Here is a 13,917-nt window from a genome sequence, read left to right on the forward strand (position 1 = left end):
AATAGGAATATTGTCTATAAAAACAAAAACTGGTGACTCTTAGTTTATACAGAAGTATTCCAATGAAGCAATAAATGGATTATACTATCTGTTCATGAGATTTGAGGTTAAACATTGTGCACTGTATATACACATTTATCTGTGCTTTTTTCCCGAAATCTGGGTAAAGTCAGAGTAAAGAAGTAATTATGGTATAAACAACAACAAAAAAGTCATATAGGAGATGACAGCATAGCTTTTAGAAGTTTGAAGTGGACACAAGATGGAAAGGGAATGTCAAAGGCAAGCACGATAATTCTCGCTTGAAGGGCTCTCATATTTGAAGACCAGGTATGATAGAGGTGGGATGAAACATGGACTAAAATGAGGAGAATGAACTGAAAGTGTTTGCAAGCATCTTAACCACAGGGCCCCTTCCCAATCCTGTGTAGCCAAGCATCTGCCTCTTTCACTCCTTGCAAAAGAATAGAGTTTTATTTGATGGAAAAATTGAACTAGATGCTCTATACCCAAGGACACCCAAGGCACAGTAGAAGAGGGACAGAGGCTGGTATTAAAAAAGAGCTAATAAGGGAAAGTCTAAAACCTCTTCTTACATAATAATACAAGGGAAATGTTAATGTCTTAAATCGATAACTCAACAAATAGAAGTATAGCTCTATTATTTATAGCCAAGTATAACAGGAAGTTGCCAGAAAAAAATAGTTAAAAAATTTAGGGGAGAGGAATTCAGAGTTAGTGAGAAATAAGGAAGGGGTCAGTTGTTTTTCCTTATAGTTAGACTTTTAAAATGTATATATTTACTTTGATCCAAACAATGTGTGTGGAAAATAAATCATGGTAATAAAGGCTACCTACTTGAATGAAAGGACCAACTTTATTTTACTTTGGACAGTTTCTTATTCCTGGGTCCTAAGGGTAATGAGGAGGGCAATTTAAGCAGCAAGTACCTTGGTTGCTGAACTTATCTTTTGCAAGTCTGGCTCCACAGATTTCTTATGTTTTTTCCAAGTAGACAAACCAATACATTAAAGCAGGTAAGGCAACATGAATATGTAGGGACATAATGGGTTATTTAATGCCAAAACTTACTGAATAGTCACTAAATAACAGCCCAGCAATATTTGGAAAGAAGGTCTCGCTTTCTTAGGTATGAAGACTCAAGCTAACCCTTTTCTAAATCTCTCATATACATTCCCTCACACCCTCATTTTCTCATTATTTGCTGTTGTTGTTTGAAGCATAATTGACCTACAATGCTATGTTAGTTCAGGTGCATAACATAGTGATTAGATATTTCTATACATTATAAAATGATCCCCACAATAAGTCTAATTACCATCTGTTATCATACAAAGTTATAATGTTATTGACTATATTCCCTATGCTGTACATTTCATCCCTGTGACTCATTTATTTTGTTTGTACCTCTTAATCTCCCTCACCTGTTCACGTCACTCATCTCCCCCTCTGGAAAGCAATTGTTTTTTCTATGTATCTATAACTCTGCTTCTGTTTTGTTATGTTTGTTCATTTGATTTTTAGATTATACACATAAGTAAAATCAGACAGTAAGTGTCTTTCTTTGTCTGACTTATTTCACTCAGCATAGAACCCTCTATGTCCATTCATGTTGCCACAAATGGCAAGATTTCATTCTTTCACATGCCTGAGTAATATTCCATTGTATACATATACCACATCTTCTTTATCCATTCATCTATTGATGGACGCTTAGGTTGCTTTGATAAGTGTAAATATTGGCTATTATAAATAAAGTTGTGATTAACATAGGGGTGCATATATCTTTTTGAAGTAGTGTTTTTGTTTTCGTCAGAAAAACACCCAGAAGTGGAATTGCTGGATAGTTCTATTTTTAATTTTTTGAAGAACTTCCTCCATACTGTTTTACATAGTGGCTGTACCAATTTACATTCCCTCCAACAGTACACAAGGGTTCCCTTTACTCCACATCTTTGCCAACACTTCTTATTTGTTGGCTTTTTTGATGATAGCCATTCTGATATGTATGAGGTGATATTTCATAGTGGTTTTGATTTGCATTTCCCTAGTAATTAATGATGTCAAGCATCTTTTCATGTGCTTGTTGGCCTCTGTGTGTATTCTTTGCAAAAATGCCTACTCAGGTCCTCTGCCCATGTTTTAATTGGGTTGTTTGATTTTCTGATGGTGAGTTGTCTGAATTCTTTGTATATTTTGGATATTAACTGCTTGATGGATATATCATTTGAAAATATCTTCTCCCATTCAGTAGGTAACCTTTTCATTTTGTTGATAGTTTCCTTCACTGTACAAAAGCTTTTTAGTTTGATGCAGTCCCATTTGTTTATTTTTGTTTTTATTTCCCTTGCCTGAAAGGACATATCCAAAAAATGTTGCTAAGACTTATGTCAAATAGCATACTGCCTATGTTTTCCTCTAGAAGTTTTATGGTTTCAGATCTCACGTTTAAGTCTTGAATCCATTTTGAATTTATTTTGGTAATTGGTGTGAGAAGGTAGTACAGATTGATTCTTTTGCATATATCTGTCCAGTTTTCCCAACATTATTTACTGAAGAGGTTGTCTTTTCCCCGTTATATATTTTTGCCTCCTTTGTCATAGATTAATTGCCCATATAAATTTATGTTCATTTCTGGGCTCTCTTTTCTGTTTCATTGATCTGTGTGTCTGTTCTTGTGCCAGTTCTACACTGTTACAATTACTATTTGAATATATATATATATATATATATATATATATATACTGTTTGAATAATATAGTTTGAAATCAGGAAGAGTGATACCTCCAGCTTTCTTCTTTCTCAAGATTGTTTTGGCTATTTGAGGTCTTCTGTGTCTTCATACAAATTTTAGAATTATTTGATCTAGTTCTGTAAACAATACCATTGGTATTTCGATAGAGATTGCACTGAATCTGTAGCTTGCCTTGGGTAGTATGGTGATTTTAACAATATCAATTCTTCCAATCCATGAGCATGGTATATCTTTCTGTTTGTGTCATTTTCAATTCTTTTCATCAGTGTCTTACAGTTTTCCTAGTACAGGTCTTTTACCTACTTGGTTAGATTTATTCCTAGGTATGTTATTCTTTTTGATGTAATTGTAAATGGGACTGTTTTCTTAATTTCTGCTTGTGATGGTTCATTGTTAGTGAATAAAAATGCAACAAATTTATGTATATTGATTTTGTATCCTTCAACTTTACTGATTTCATTGATTTTTCTAATAGGTGTTTGGTGGTATCTTTAGAATTTTCTATATATAATATCATGTCATCTGCAAACAATGACAGTTTTACTTCGTCCTTTCCAATTTGGATTCCTTTTTCTTATCTGATTGCTATAGTGAGGACTTCCAATACTATGCTGACTAAAAGTGTTGAGAGGAGGCATCCTTGTCTTTTTCCTGGTCACAGAGGAAGTGCTTTCACCTTTTCACCATTAAGTAGAATGTTAGCTGTGGGCTTGTTATGTTGAGGTATATTCCCTCTATACCCACTTTGTTGAGAGGTTTTATTACAAATGGACACTGAATTTTATCAAAACTTTTTTTTTTTTTTTGTGGTATGCGGGCCTCTCACTGTTGTGGCCTCTCCCATTGAGGAGCACAGGCTCTAGATGCACAGGCTCAGTGGCCATGGCTCACGGGCCTAGCCGTTCTGTGGCATGTGGGATCTTCCCAGACCGGGGCATGAACCCATGTCCCCTGCTGCATTGGCAGGCGGACTCTCAACCACTGCGCCACCAGGGAAGCCTTATCAAAACTTTTTCTGCATCTATTGAGATGATCATGTTTTTTATTCTTCAATTTGTTAATGTGGTATATCACATTTATTGATTTGCTGATATTGGATCATGCCTGAATCCTTAGGATAAATCCCACTTTATCATGGTGTATGTTCCTTTTAATGTACTGTTGAATTTAGTTTGTTAATATTTTATTGAGAATTTTTGCATCTATATTTATCAAGGATATTTGCCTGTATTTTTCTCTTTTTTATTTTTTTTGTGGTGTCTTTATCTGGTTTTGGTATTAATCTGATACTGACCTCATAGAATGAGGTCAGAAGCATTCTATCCTCTTCAGTTTTTTTGGAATAGTATGAGAAGAATATGTGCTAACTCATATTTAACTGTGATGCTAGCTGGTTCCGAACTTTTGTTTCTTGGGAATTTTTTTTAAGTTACTGATTTAATTTCATTACTGCCAATGATTCTGTTTGTGTTTTCTATTTCTTCCTGATTCAGTCTAGGGAAATTGTACATTCCTAGGAATTTATACATTCCTTCTAGTTGTCCATTTTATTGGCATATAATTGTCTGTACTATCTCTTATGAGGCTTTGTATTTCTGTGGTGTCAGCTGTAACTTCTTTTCTATTTCTGATTTTATTTATTTGGGCCCTCTTTCTGTTTTTTGATGAGTCTGGCTAAAAGGTTTATCAATTTTGTTTATCTTTTCAAAGAATCAGATCTTAATTTTATTAATCTTTTCTATTATTTTTTCTAGTCTCTATTTCATTTATGTCTGTTCTGATCTTTATTATTTCTTTCCATCTACTAACTATGGGATTTTTTGTTCTTTTTCTTGCTACTTTAGGTGTAAAGTTAGGTGTTCATTTGAAATTTTTCTTGTTCCCTGAGGTAGACTTATATTGCTATAAACTGCTCTCTTAGAACTCCTTTTACTGTGTCCCATATAGACTGTTGTGCTTCCATTTTCATTTGTCTCCAGGCATTTTTTAATTTTCTCTTTGATTTCTTCAGTAACCCACTGGTTGTTTAGTAGCACATTGGTTAGCCTCCATTTTTTTTTTTTTTTTAGTTTTTCTAGTTTTTTCTCATACAGTTGATTTCTAGTCTTGTATTTTGTGTGGTTGGAAAAGATGTTTGATATAATTTCAATCTTCCTAAATTTATTGAGACTTGTTTGTGGCCTAGTATGTAATCTATCCTGGATAATGGTCCAAGTGCACTTGAAAAGAATGTGTTTTCTATTGCTTTTGGATAGAATGTTTTATATATATATATATATATATATATATATATATATATATATATATAATATATGTAATTTATGATATATATATATTATATAATATATATTATATATATATTATATATATATATATTATATAATATATATATAATATATATATATATAATACAAAGAGAGAGAGAGAGAGAAATCTCCATCTGATCTAATGTATTTTTTAAGGCCAGTGTTTTTGTATTGATATTATGTCTGGATGATCTATTCATTGATGTAAATGGGGTGTTAACATCCCCTATTATTATTGCCTTGCTGTCAATTTCTCCCTGTAGGTTTGTTAATATTTGCTGTATGTATTTAGGTGCTCCTATGTTGGGTGCATATATATTTACAATTATTATATCTTCTTGTTGGATTGATCCCTTGTCATTATGTAATGTCCTTCTTTCTCTCCTATTACAGTCTTTGTTTTAAAGTCTATTTAGTCTGATATAGGTATTGCACCCCCCAAACCTTTCTTTTTATTTCCTTTTGCATTGAATACTTTTTTCCATCCTCTCACTTTCATTCTCTGTGTATCTTTGGATCTGAAGTGAGTCTTTTTAGGCTATTTCTATATGCGTTTTTTTTTTTTTAATCCATTCAGCTACTCTATGTCTGTTGATTGGAGCATTTATTCCATTTACACTTAAGAAATTATTGATAGGTATGTACTTATTGCCATTTTGTTAACTGCTTTTGGGTAGTTTTTGTAGTTCTTTTTTGCTCCTTTCTTCTTTTTGATAACTCACCTTGTGACTTAATGACTATCTTTAGTGTTATGTTTGGATTCCTTTCTCTTTTTTGTGTGTGTATCTATTATAGATTTTTGGTTTCTGGTTATCATGAGATTTAGGTATAACATATATAAATATACACATATATATGATTATTATAAGTTGATGATCTCAAGTTCATATGCATTTTAACAACCCCACATTTTTACTCCCCCTCCTCCACATTTAATTTTTTTTGACATCATATATTACATCTTTTGGTCTGTGTATCCCTTATCTAATGATTGTGGATATAAATGTTTTTATTGCTTTCATCTTTCAACCTTTCTACTAGCTTTATAAGTGTTTGATCTCCTACCTTTACTGTATATTTGCCTTTACCAATCAGTTTTTTCCTATTTCTAGTTGTAGTCTTTTTCATATTTCTAGTTGTGGTCTTTTCTGCTTAGAGAAGTCCCTTTAACATTTTTGGTAAATCCAGTTTACTGGTACTGAACTCTTAGTTTTGCTTTTATGTAAAACTCTTTATCTCACCTTTAAATATGAATGATAGTCTTGCCAGGTAGAATATTCTTGGTTATATTGTTTTTTCTTTCATCACTTTGAATATATTGTGCCACTCCCATCAGGCCTGCAAAGTTTCTACTGAAAACTCAGCTGATAGCCTTAAGGGAGTTCCTCTGTATATAGCCAGTTGCTTTTCTCTTGATGCTTTTGATATTCTCTTTTTATCTTTAATTTTTGCCATTTTAATTACAGTGAGTCTTGGTGTGGATCTCTTTTGGTTTGTCTTATTTGGGACTCTGTGCCTACTGGACCTCTGTTTCCTTTCTCAGGTTAGGAAAGTTTCAGCCATTATCTCTTTAAATAAATTCTCTGCCCCTTCCTCTCTTCTCCTTCTGGGACCTTATGCAAATGATAGTATGGCTGATGTTCTCCCATAGACCTTTTAACCTATCCTCATTTTTAAAACTTCTTTTTTTCTTTTCTATATTCAGCTTTTCTGGTCCATTATTCTATGCTCCAGTTCACTCATCTGTTACTCTGTTCATTCTTTCTAGTGTATTTTTAAAATTCAGTTATTGTATTCTTCAGCTCTACTTGGTTCCTCTTTATATTTTCTAACTTTTTGTTTTATTTCTCACTGTGTTTATCCATTCTTCTCCTAAGTTTATAATCATTATCTTGAACCCTTTATGAGGGGTTAAATTAGATTGCTTATCTCTACTTCTCTTAGTTATTCTTCTGTGGTTTTATCTTGTTCCTTCTCTTAGAACATATTCCTCTGTTGCCTCATTTTACTGAATTCTCTGTCTTTATTCTTTTGTGTTAGGTAAGTTGGTTATGTTTCCTGATCTTGAAGTGGCCTTATGAAGGGGACATCCTATGGGGCCCAGCCACACATTTCCCTCTGGTTGCCAGAGCTATATGTCCTAGGGGTGCCCACTACGTGAGTGATGTGGGCACTTCTGTTGTGGCAGGGCTTACTATTGTGGGCATGCTGGTGTGCATGGCTGGGTCCTGGCCTTGTTGACTGCCAGGCCCTTCCTTGCTTGGAGACTGCTGGCCACTGGTGGGCAGGGCAATGTCCCAGTATGGCTGGCTGTGTTGCAAGGAGTCCTGAGTATGGCGCTGTCCCACTGGTGGGTGGGCTGGGTCCCAAATCACCTGGCTGCTTTCCCATGCCCTCATTTTGGCTTGGCGTCAGCAATGTTTCTCAAATAGTCTACTCAGAATAAATAAGTCTCCTTCTGTCATTACCATTTACTTTATTTAGATGTGCTTTTCATTATGATGTCATTTTGATAAGGTGAAGGTCCTATTTCCAGGAATGGTATATATGCAAAACAGCTGTAATCTTTAATTTTCATAATGTGCTACAAGCTAGTTTTTCTTGAAGTGGTGAGAATACTAACCATTCTGCAGTTCTATCCATTTACTTTTTAAAATTATCTCTCCCCAAATTCTGACTGACCTACTCTGTTTATAATGAAATTACTAACTTAACCCATTCTAGTTCTATGAGAGAAGTTGGATGCTATTCCAAACTTTTTATAAGTAGATTCCACTTTTTAAAAAAATTCTCACTCTACACACTAAATTTGGCATTTCAATGAAGTTTTAAAATAGGAAATAATTTATATAAGATTAAAATGGTGTATTATAGGTATCTGTCTATAGCATTCTCGTGCATTGAAGTGTACGTAAGAATTCATATGAGGAGTTTATTAACAGTACAAGTGCTTGCTCCTGCCCCTCCTTTTTGATCAGTAGGCCTGGAGTAGGACCTTAAAGTGGCAGCATTTGTAACCAGTATTCTAATGCAATTAGATTGAGAACCACATTTTGAAAAACATTAGTTTAAGTGCTTTTCTTCTGTGTGTGAGGAAGTGACCTAGCATTTCTCATTCAGAAAATACTGTCATATCTAAAAACTTGAAATTTATCTGAATATGTGGGGACAACTATTCAATAAGTGGACATAGAAATAAGCACTTTAGATTGTAACTTATTGAAATATAAACTTAGATGAAGAAAAAAATAACACCAGTATCAGGAAACCCACTAAACTCATCTAAAATAAAGAGGAAAATAAGGATTATCTCATGTTTATTAATCAAGTTTATATTTGACTTATAAATGAAATATTGGGAATTTAAGAGAACCCAATGTAATGTACTCTTTTAGAGATAACTTTCAATAACTTTCATATGAATGTGATTAAGAGAAAAAATGACTAGTGCTAATTAAACTTGAAGTAGTTTGAAAAATATAAAATGGAAAGAATGCATAAGTGAATTTTAATGATTAAGGATAATTTATGCATATATGTGGAATCTAGAAGAATGGTACAGGTGACCTGGTTTGCAAGGCAGAAATACAGACGCAGATGTAGAGAACAAAGGTATGAACACCAAGGGGGAAAAGCGGAGGGCAGGGGTGGGGGGTGGAGGTGGTGGGATGATTTGGGAGATTGGGATTGATATATATATACTAATATGTATAAAATAGATAACTAATAAGAGCCTGCTATACAAAAATAAATTAAATTAAAAAAATAAATTAAAAAAAAGGATAATTTAACATGCTGCTACTAATTGTGATGTTTATTATGCTTGGTTGAACATAGGGAATTTTTCTCCATGTTCCTTACTTGCTTTTTTGTATGTCTTAAAGTATCTTAACCTTCCAATGAGCCTTTCTGGATAAATTTATGAAAATGGAGCAGAGTGATTTTGTTAATCATGCCAGCTACCTCTTTTCTTCAAATGCCAGCAAAATCTATGTGGCAGCCTGGCAAAAATGACTGATACATTTGATTCTTTGCTGATTAATTTCCCAGGGCACCCTGCATCTATCCAGAGTGGGGACTGGAAATCTTCACAGAGCCATCTAAACACTATGATTGGAGGTCAGCTTTACATATTTTTGTCTCAGTTTGAAGTCATATCAATTTCAGTTTTCTAACTGCAGGCAACTGAAATTTAGTGTTGATTTCTATTCTGTTGATATTTTTTATTTGATTTGATGTTGTGAAATACTTAATAGGCAAAGTTCTAAATTTTACTATTTAATTTCCAATGATGAAGTAAATACTCTTATGGGAAGGTGAGGTCCTAGAAGACTCATCCAAGTACCAGAAAGTGGTCTTCACCATGGAGCAAATGGGGAGTGATAGAGTTCTGCCTGCAGAGAGAACCTGAGGTATGTTTTCTCAGTATGCTTGGCCTCCAAGCTTCTCTTACAAAGGAGTCTGAAAGCGTGCCACCTGTCACATTCTTATTTTGAAGTTCATCTCTGTATTCTATTATTATGGAATGGGAGTTTCCAAATTTGTATTGCTTTTGCTGCATCCTCAACATTTTGATCTGCTATATTTTCATTACCAGTAAATTCACAATATTTTCTAATTTCCCCTGTGATTGACTTAAAATTTTTTTCACAAATTTGGAGATTTTCTACTTACTTTTTCCTTATTGAGCTCTAATTTAATTTTACAGTATTCAGAGAACATACACTGCTCTATTTTAAATCTTTGAAATGTGTTGAGACATGATTCATGGTCCAGAATATTTTGGTAAGTGTTCCATGTGCAACTGAAAAAAATTATTTTTCTACGTTTGTTGGATGAAGTGTTCTGTAATCTCTATTAGGTCAAATTGGTTAATCATGTTGTTTCATTGTACAATGACTCTTTGCTTTTTCTATAAGTTACTGGGAGAATGTTATAAAATCTCCAACACACACTGTGGATTTGTTGATTTCTCATTTTAGTTCTGTTACTTTTTAGTTTATATATTTTAAAGCTATGTTATTAAGTTTATATAAATTTATTCCTGTTAACTTACCTATCATTAGGAAATGTCTCCATTTATCTCAGCTGTTACTCTTAACTTTAACTACTTTTGTGCTATATTAATATTATATGTTAATATAAATTAAAAATATGATATGTAATATTAATACAGCTACACTAGCTTTGTTTTTGCTTGCATAGCATGCTTACATAGCATGTAGGTCTGTCTATTTGGAGAACAAAATATTGCTCTTTTTGTTCTATTTGTGGCATTTTTTAATTTGCCCTTTTATTTCTCCTTTCCTGGCTTTTAAAAAATTAATTGCATATGTTTTATTATTTCAACATATCATTTCTATTATCTGACTTGCTATAACTTTGATTATCATTCTTTTATTGGTTATTTCAGATATTACAAAAGACACCAAAAATACCTAGGAATAAACTTAACCAAGGAGGTAAGTGAAAGACCTATACTCTGAAAACTATAAAACACTGATGAAGGAATTTGAAAATGATACAAAGAAATGGAGAGACATACCATGTTCTTGAACCAGAAGAATAAATATTATTAAAATTTCCATACTACACAAAGCAATCATAGAAGATAACATAGGCACAACACTCTTTGACATAAATTATAGCAATATTTTTCTAGATCTGTCTCCTAAGGCAAAAGAAATAAAAGCAAACATAAATAAATGGGACCTAATTAAACTTAAAAAGTTTTAGTACAGCAAAGAAAAACATCAAGAAAATGAAAAGACAAGCTACTGAATGAAAGAAAATATTTGCAAATGATAAAACCTGTAAGGGATTAATACTCAAAATATATAAACAGCTCATACAACTCAGTATTTAAAAAAAAAAAAACAACAGCCCAATCGAAAAATGAGCAGAATACCTAAATAGACATTTCTTTAAAGACACACAGAGGGCCAACAGGCACATGAAAATATGCTCAACATCATTAATCATTAGAGAAATGAAAATCAAAACCACAATCAAACCCCACACCTATCAGAATGGCCATCATCAAAAACTCTACAAATAATAAATGCTGGAGATGGTGTGGAGAAAAAGAAACCCTTCTACATTGTTGGTGGGAATGTAAATTGGTGCAGCTACTATGGAAAACAATATGGAGGTTCCTTAAAAAATTAAAAATAGAGCTATCATATGACCCGGCAATTCCACTCCTGGGAATATATATGGAAAAGATGAAAACTCTAATTTGAAAAGATACATGCACCCTAATATTCATAGCAGCACTATTACAATAGCCAAGGCATGGAAACAACTTGAGTATCCATCAACAGATGATTGATTTAAGAGGATGTGTGAGATATATATATATATATATATATATATATATATATATATATATATATATATATATATATATATATATATATATATATAAAATATATGTAGATATCTATATATATATATAGATATGTATATATCTATGTCTATAGATATATATACACACACATATAAGAAATATTATTCAGCCATAAAATAGAATGAAATTCTACCTTTTGCAACAATATGGATGTACCTAGAGAGTACTATGATTAGAGAAATAAGTCACAGAAACATGTACCACAATGTCCACTGCAGCACTATTTACAATAGCCAGGACATGGAACCAACCTAAATGTCCATCGACAGATGAATGAATAAAGAAGATGTGGCACATATATACAATGGAATATTACTCAGCCATAAATAGTAACGAAATTGAGTTATTTGTAGTGAGGTGGATGGACCCAGAGTCTGTCATACACAGTGAAGTAAGTCAGAAAGAGAAAAACAAATACCATATTCTAACACATATGTATGGAATAAAAAAAAAATGGTACTGATGAACCTAGTTGCAGGGCAGGAATAAAGATGTAGACATAGAGAATGGACTTGAGGACATGGGGTGGGATGGGGAAGCTGGGGTGAAGTTAGTAGAATCGACATATATATACTACCAAACGTAAAATAGTTAGCTAGTGGGAAGCAGCAGCATAGAACAGGGAAATCAGCTCGGTGCTTTGAGATGACCTAGAGGAGTGAGATAGGGAGAATGGGAGGGAGGCTCAAGATGGAGAGGACATGGGGACATATGTATGCATATGGCAGAGTCACTTTGTTGTACAACAGAAACTAACACAGCATTGTGAAGCAATTATACTCCAATAAAGATCTATTAAAAAAAAGACAAATACCACATGTTATAAGTAGAATCTAAAAAATAAAACAAATGAATATATACAACAAAACAGAAAAAGACTCATAGATATAGAGAACAAGCTAGTGGTTACCAATGACGAGAGGGAAGGGAGGAGGAGCAATATAAAGTTATGGGATTAAGAGATACAAACTACTGGGGAGCTGTACCTGGGAGGGGGTAGGGTAGAGCTGTTTTGCTTCTCAGGGTGTAGCTTTCGTCCTGGGGGAAGGGTCCGTGGAATTTGAGGGGAGGTGGAGGAGATGGCGGCCTCGGCGCGGGAAGACGGCGCCTGCGGGCAAGCGCAAGGGTGGCGGGGCTGCGAGCACTATGACAAAGGAGGTCTCCTGAAGGCACCATGCTGTGACAAGCTTTATTCTTGCCGGTTGTTCATGATAACAATGAAGATCATCTGCTAGATCGCTTTAAAGTAAAGGAAGTGCAGTGCATAATCTGTGAAAAAATCCAACGTGCACAACAAACTTGTGAAGAATGTAGCACATTGTTTGGAGAATATTATTGTAGTATGTGCCATCTGTTCGACAAAGACAAGAAACAGTATCATTGTGAAAACTGTGGAATTTGTAGGATTGGTCCAAAGGAAGATTTTTTTCCACTGTCTGAAATGTAACTTATGCCTCACAATAAATCTCCAAAGAAAGCACAAGTGTATTGAAAATGTTTCCCGGCAAAATCGTCCAATATGTTTGGAGGACATTCACACATCCGCATCGTTGCTCATGTCTTGCCATGTGGACATCTTTTACACAGAACGTGTTATGAAGAAATGTTGAAAGAAGGCTACAGATGTCCATTATGTATGCACTCTGCTTTAGATATGACTAGGTACTGGAGACAGCTGGATGATGAGGTAGCACAGACTCCTATGCCATCAGAATATCAGAACATGACTGTGGATATTCTCTGCAATGATTGCAATGGAAAATCTACAGTCCAGTTCCATATATTAGGCATGAAATGTAATATTTGTGAGTCCTACAATACTGCTCAGTCTGGAGGATGTAGAATTTCAGTAGATCAGCAATGACCAGCCTATACTGCACTGGACAACTCAGCATTTTCTGATATAGAAAAAGGCTATCTTTTTATCATGATGCATCAGAATCTGTGCATTAGAGTTGATGTGTTTTGTATTAGCGTTACAGGGTAAAATCATATTACAGGACTTAAGGATTCAGGGTCTCTTTATAGAATTATCACAGCTCTACATTGAGAAAGCCACCATGCTTGTGCTTTGATTGGAAATTCCTTTGGTGTCAGTTGTTTGCAAGTTAATGTTTGCCACTGAAATTCACATCCATAGATGTATTATACTTACATGGAACTTTAAGTGACACTATGCACACAGAATTCATTTCTAGTTCTTGATAGAACTGTACTTAATTCCCAGTATTATTCTTGACTTTTTAAGGGGTGTGCTATGTGAATATGTTCTATTTTACTGTTAAAATCTAATTACATATACTTTAGAACTTTCTAAGACAGTCCTTTGGATCCTGTAAATGTGAATTTTGATGTAATAACTGCTAATAAAACTATATTGAAACAGTAAAATAAAAAAAAAAAGGAGATACAAACTACTATGTAAA

General features: G+C 33.8%; 1 pseudogene; it reads left to right on the top strand.

The window, feature by feature from the left end:
* Positions 1–12,570: 12,570 nt before the first annotated feature.
* On the top strand, positions 12,571–13,422 carry LOC132489204 (RING finger and CHY zinc finger domain-containing protein 1-like; annotated as a pseudogene).
* The last annotated feature ends 495 nt before the right edge of the window (positions 13,423–13,917 follow it).

This window comes from Mesoplodon densirostris, chromosome 4, assembly GCF_025265405.1.
Source record: "Mesoplodon densirostris isolate mMesDen1 chromosome 4, mMesDen1 primary haplotype, whole genome shotgun sequence".
NCBI lineage: Eukaryota > Metazoa > Chordata > Mammalia > Artiodactyla > Ziphiidae > Mesoplodon > Mesoplodon densirostris.